This window comes from Fukomys damarensis, unplaced genomic scaffold, assembly GCF_012274545.1.
Source record: "Fukomys damarensis isolate Sample0158 unplaced genomic scaffold, DMR_v1.0_HiC HiC_scaffold_5, whole genome shotgun sequence".
In the NCBI taxonomy this organism is placed as follows: domain Eukaryota; kingdom Metazoa; phylum Chordata; class Mammalia; order Rodentia; family Bathyergidae; genus Fukomys; species Fukomys damarensis.
The window spans coordinates 54,886,395-54,892,840 of NW_022900917.1; the positions used below are offsets into that span (position 1 = coordinate 54,886,395).

At 35.4% G+C, this 6,446-nt stretch overlaps 1 protein-coding gene and 1 pseudogene across 1 annotated transcript in view; one reads left to right on the forward strand and one right to left on the reverse strand.

Moving 5' to 3' along the window:
* Rp1 (RP1 axonemal microtubule associated) overlaps window positions 1-6,446 on the reverse strand; it is a 285,043-nt gene that overhangs the window by 56,668 nt on the left and 221,929 nt on the right. The gene's annotated exons all lie outside the window — the stretch shown is intronic.
* On the forward strand, window positions 4,613-5,784 carry LOC104853218 (annotated as a pseudogene).

Consider the following 6,446-nt stretch of genomic DNA (forward strand, 5'->3'; position numbering starts at 1 on the left):
AAAAAGAAAAAAAAAAGAAAAAAGGAAAAAAAAAAAACAAAGAAATAAGCTATGCCATACTCTATTGATGATACTTCAAAAAAATACAAATTCCTAACATTTTAGGTAAATAAAAAATTTTATGTAATATTTAACCCTTCTGAGAAAGAAAGCCCTTCCAAAAAGTAATTATTTGTTTCTCACAGTATATTCTGCATTGGGTTTCTAAAGAGTACTTTCTTTTATCTAACTTTTTATTTTTTAAATGACTTCATTATTTCTTAGCTTTGTTGAGACATAATTGACAAATGAGTAATGCCTATATATTAAGGTGTACAATGTGATGTATTGATGTAATGTCTACTACCTTAGCAAATTTCAAGCACATAGCATGTATTATTAACTATAGTAATCATGGTGTATATTAGATCTCCAGAATTTATTCCTCTTACCTAAAAATTGCTCTTTGGCCAACAAGTTCCCATTTTTCCCACCTCTCAGACTGCTGACAAATACCACTAAACTCGCTGTTTCTATGCATTTGACTTTTAAGATTCTACGTATAATGAAGTCACATAGTATTTGGTCTTGTGTGTCTGACCTATTTCATAAAACATACTGCCCTCAAGTTTCATCTATGTTGTTGCACATGGCTAAATTTCCTTCTTTTAATGGTTGAATAATATGGCATTGTGCTTATATACCACATTTTGTTTATCCATCTATCTACTGACACTTAGATTGATTCCACATTTTAACTACTGTGATAATGTTGCCATAAATATGGGAGTGCATTACTGATTTCATTTCTTTCACATACATACCCAATAGATTGTTGGATCATACAGTTTTATTTTTAATTTTTGAGGTTCTTCTATAATCTTTCCATTAATTACATGTTCCAATTCACCTTCCCACAAATCAGATACAAGGGTTCCATCTTTTCCACATCTTCACCAGCATAGATTATCTCCTGTCTTTATTTCTTAGTTACGTTTTATTTTGGTTTTGGATTTGGTTTTTTGAGACAGGGTCTCATTAGGTACTTCAGGGTAGCCTTGAACTCACAGTGCAGCCCAAGTTGACCTTGAACTCATGTCAGTCTTTCTGCCTCAACCTCCCAAGTGCTGGGATTACAGGTGTGAGCCACTACACCTGTCTCTGGTCTTTTCCATAATATCATCCTGATAGATATGAGGAAGTATGTGTTTTAGAATTGTTTTTCTCTAATGGTTAGTGATGTCTGACTTCTTTTCATGAATATATTGTCAATTTTCTTTAGAAAAAGTCTATTGAGTTATTTTGCTCATATTTAATTGGATTATTTGGACTTCTTGCTATGAAGTTGCATAATGAGTTCTTAATATATTTATTCTGGCTACTAACCACTTATCAGATATTAGCAAATATTTTCCCTCATTCTATAGGGAAATAAAAAACTGTGATATAGCTAGCTTTATTCTTTCTCAAGACTGGTGTATCTCTTCAAGGTCTTTGGTGATTACAGAACGTTAGAATTTGTTTCTGTAAAAAATGTCATTTAAAATTTGATTCATTGAATTTGTAGATTGCTTTGGGTGATATGCACATTTTAACAAAGTTAACTTTCCTGACCCATGAATGTGGGATATCTTTCCATTTGTTCATATTTAATTTCTTTCATAAGTGACTCATAGCTTTCAGTGTAAAGATCTTTTACTTCATTGGTTAAATTTATTCCTAAGTGTTTTACTGTTTTTGGTCCTATTATAAATTGGAATTTAACCTTTTTTTCAGATATTTCATTTTCATGTATTCAAATGCTGATTTTTATGTTGATTTTATATTCTGCAAATTCATAATTATATGAAATTCATAATTATATTACATTCTGCAAATTTAATAATTATAACATTTTTGTGCTGGCCTATTTAAGACTTTCTATATAGAAGACCATGTCCTCTTCAGAGACAACTTTACTTCTTATTCAATTGCCTTTTTTCTTCTCATTGAGTTGATTGGTACATTTTAGGTATACAGTACAGTTACATTCATCATTGGGGTCTTTTACCTCTACATGACAGGTCTTGGTTCTCATTTTTCCCCATACCCCTGCCCTCCCTTCACCCCCTCCTCCCTTCCCTATTTCAATTGCCTTTTATTGCCTAAGTGTTCTGACGGTGACTCCTAGAACTATGTTGAATAGCACTGGCAAGAGTGGACACCACTGTTTGCTCCAGATTTGTCTCGGTTACTTTCTCATTTCTGGGACAAAATATCCAACACTTACAAGTGAGGAAGGGTCTACTTTAGCTCACAGTTTATAGAGATTTTACTCCATAATTGACTGGTTCCAAGGCAAGGCATTATGGCAGAGGGGCACAGCAGAGTAGAAGCAGTCCATAGCATGGTAGCAGCCATCTGTGAGCATTCCTTTCCCTTTCATTCCACTCAGACTACAAGTCTATTGTTTAGTGCCACCTATGCCCAGGTTGGGCCTTCCTAATTATTCATACTCAGAACTATGCTAAACCAATCTATGAACTACCAGTATGCATATAAAACAGTATCACACACTCATAATCCAGCCATACTCAAAAGTCCCACCTACGAATCATGAGGCTTTAAGGGACATCTAGATATGAGCCGTAACAGGATCTTAGAGGAAAAGTTTTCAGATTTTTGCCACTTTCCAATTTCCTGATTCAGCTTTGGTAGATTGTATGCGTCTAGAAATTTACCCATTTCCTCTAAATTATCCTATTTGTTAAGGTATAATTGTTCAAAATAGTATTTTATAATCTTGTGTATTTCTGTGGTATTAAATGAAATGTCTCCTCTTTCTTTAACTTTGAGTTATCTCATTTTTCTCCTTGAATAGTCTAAATAATGGTTAATCAGTTTTGTTTCTCTTAAAAAACAACTGTTTCATTGATATTTTCTATTATTTCAATGCTTTTTATTTATTTTTACTGTAATCTTTATGGCTCCTTTTTCTGCTTTCTCAGAAGTTTTGATATGATGTTTACATTGTTGTTCAAGTTTTTATTTTAAATTTCCCATCTTCGATCCACTGATCATTCAGAAATGTGTTTAATTTCCACATAGTTGTGAATTTTTCAGTTTTCTTCCTGTTACTGGTATCTGGTTTCACACTAAAGTGATCAAAAAGAAACTAGGTATAATTTAAATCTTCCTTAATTGATTAAGACTCGCTTTGAGGCCTAACATGTGGTCTATCCTAGATACTGTTCTATGTGCCTTTGAAGTTAGTATGCATTTGGCTGACCCCTCATGACATGTTCTGTATATGTCATTATTCTGCATTGAGGTGAGATAATAAAGCCTCCTACTACTACTGAATTCCTGTTTATTTCTCATTGCAGGGATTTGGGGGTAACAATGAGGACTGAACTCACAGCCTTCACACTGAGCTACAAGCCCAGGCCTTTTTTATTTTGACATAGGATCTAACTAAGTTGCTAAGTGGCCAGCCTTAGCTCAAACTTTTGATCCTCTGGCTTCAGCTTCCCAGTCTGCTGAGATTACATACATTTGCCACCACATCTGGCTTCCTTTTAGTTCTATTAGTATTTACTTTATATGTTTAGGTGCTCTGATATTTAGGTACATAAATGTTTACAACTGTTGTGTCTTCTTCATGAACTGACCCCTTTAAATTATATAATGACCTTTTTTATCTCTTTTCACCCTTTTTGACTGAATGTCTGTTTTGTGTTGTATATGTATATCACTCCTGCTATTTTTGGTAGCCATTTGCATGGAATATCTTTTCCATGACTTTACTTTCAGACTACTATATCCTTTAAGCTAAAGAAGCCTCCAATAGGCACCACTTCACTATTATTTTAACATTTTTCCACTCTTTCTATGTCTTCGCACCAACTTTAATCAATCTACATCTAATATAAATTATTGTGAGGTAAGAGCTTACTATAGCTATTTTGTTATTTCATTACTGTTTCATAGTTCCTCCATTCTTATGATTTCGAGACTTTTGTATCATATTTTTATTTCATTCTCTTAATTTTTTTGTGTAGCTACTACAAGTTTTTCCTTTGTGGTTTCCATGAGGTTTCCAGAAACTATTTTACAGCTTTGTTTTTTGTTTTTTTCAGTTTCTGCTTTGAATCAGTGCACGTGTATAGTACACGGTGGTTACATTCTTCGTAGGGAGTTGGTACTTACATAGACACATCTTCATTTTTTCTTCATCCTTTCCCCTCCCCTCCCTCTCTTGGTCCCCTTACTTTTTGCAATACAGAACAAAACAAAGCAAAATGATCTCCCTATTCCCTATTATCTATCTTGCATTTTGCTCTTTATTTATATTTTGGGTTTCTCATATAAGAGTATCTGTGAGATTTAAGCTTACCACCTGATAACAATTTAACTTCAAGCTCATACAAAACTTTTAGTTCTCCTCTCATCTCACATGTTAGGTTACTGCTATCATAGTTAACATATTTTATATGTTATGCCTCCAACATGAAATTATTGTAGTTATAGTCATTCTACAGTGTTTAATTAGGCCCTGAGAGGTGGAGGCGCAGAGGCTGCCCGAGCGGCGCACTGCTTTGAGTTCCTTCCCGCTCCCCTCGCTCCAGCCCAGCCTGCTCACTGGTCCTGGCAGATGGTGAAAGGAACCACTCACTACGATGTTTTGGGGGTTAAACCCAATGCCACCCAAGAAGAACTGAAGAAGGCTTATAGGAAACTGGCTTTGAAGTACCACCCTGATAAAAATCCAAACGGAGAAAAGTTTAAACAGATTTCTCAAGTTTCTGAAGTTCTTTCTGATGCCAAGAAAATGGAATCATATGACGAAGGAGAACGGGCAATTAAGGAGGCTGGAGCAGGTGGCGGTTTGAGCTCCCCCATGGATATCTTTGATATGTTTTTTGGAGGAGGAGGAAGGATGCAGAAAGGAGAGGTAAAAATGTGGTACATCAGCTCTCAGTTACTTTAAAAGATTTATATAATGGTGCAACAAGGAAACTGGCTCTGCAAAAGAATGTGATTTATGACAAATGTGAAGGTTGAGGTGGTAAGAAAGGAGCTGTGGAGTGCTGTCCCAACTGCTGAGGTACTGGAATGCAATAAGAATTCATCAGATAGGACCTGGAATGGTTCAGCAAATTCAGTTTGTGTGCATGGAGTGCCATGGAGAACGCATCAGTCCTAAAGATAGATGTAAAATCTGCAGCGGAAGAAGATAGCTAGAAGAAGATTCTAGAAGTTCATATTGACAAAGGTATGAAAGATGATCAGAAGATAACATTCCATGGTGAAGGAGACCAAGAACCAGGACTGGAGCCAAGAGATATTATCATTGTGTTAAATCAAAAGGACCATGCTGTTTTCACTTGATGAGGAGAAGACCTTTACACGTGTATGGCTGTGCAGCTGGTTGAAGCACTGTGTGGCTTCTAGAAGCCAATATCCACTCTTGACAACCAAACCATAATCATTACCTCTCATCCAGGTCAGACTGTCAAGCATGAAGACATCAAGTGTGTACTAAATGAAGGCATGCCAATTTATCTTAGACCAAATGAAAAGGGTCATCTAATCATCGAATTTAAGGTAAACTTTCCTGAAAATAGCTTTCTTTCTCCTGATAAACTCTCTTTGCTGGAAAAACTCCTACCCATGAGGAAGGAAGTAGAAGAGATGGATGAAATGGATCAAGTCCACCAGGTGGACTTTGATCCAAATCAGGAAAGACGGTGCGATTATAACGGAGAAGCCTATGAGGATGATGAACATCATCCCCGGGGTGATGTTTAGTGTCAGACCTCTTAATGGGACAGTGAATAATACTCAATGCTGGCATTTTGTGTGCAGTAGTGAACACATGAAGAGCTATAATCATTTATTCACTACTTGCTATTGTTTTTGTTTCAGTATTCAATTTCAGTGTTTGAAAAGTTACATGAAGCATAAACACAAATATAAAAGCTCAGGCTTTGCCATGTATGCATGATGACTTCAGTGTGCAAGATGAGATTTAATATCTGTGAAAACTATCTAACTGGCATCTGTTAGGCTATACCTTGAAATTGATTGCACTTGTGTACATGGACAAGCTTAGACTGAAATGCTAGGTATATGTGTTGACTTTAGTGTATGACCCTTTGTTGTTAAGCTATGTATTAAACCTGTATTTAATTGGCTATCAGAAAAAGGAAACAGTGTGTAGAAGTGTTGGTCTGTCTAGTTATTTGTATTAAGTGGGATTCATTGTGATGTCTCTGCATTCTATTGCCTCAACTATTACTTGAAGGCAGCATAAAATATAATTTAGCCTCTGGTATCAGTAATAAAAATAATACCTTTCTAAAGAAGGGGTTTATCATAATGCTGCTTCTTAAGGGCTTGCATTTCTAGGACTGAATTCCCTTATGTCACGCCATCTTTGTAAATATATGTATAACTATATAACTAAACTATATAAATATATATAT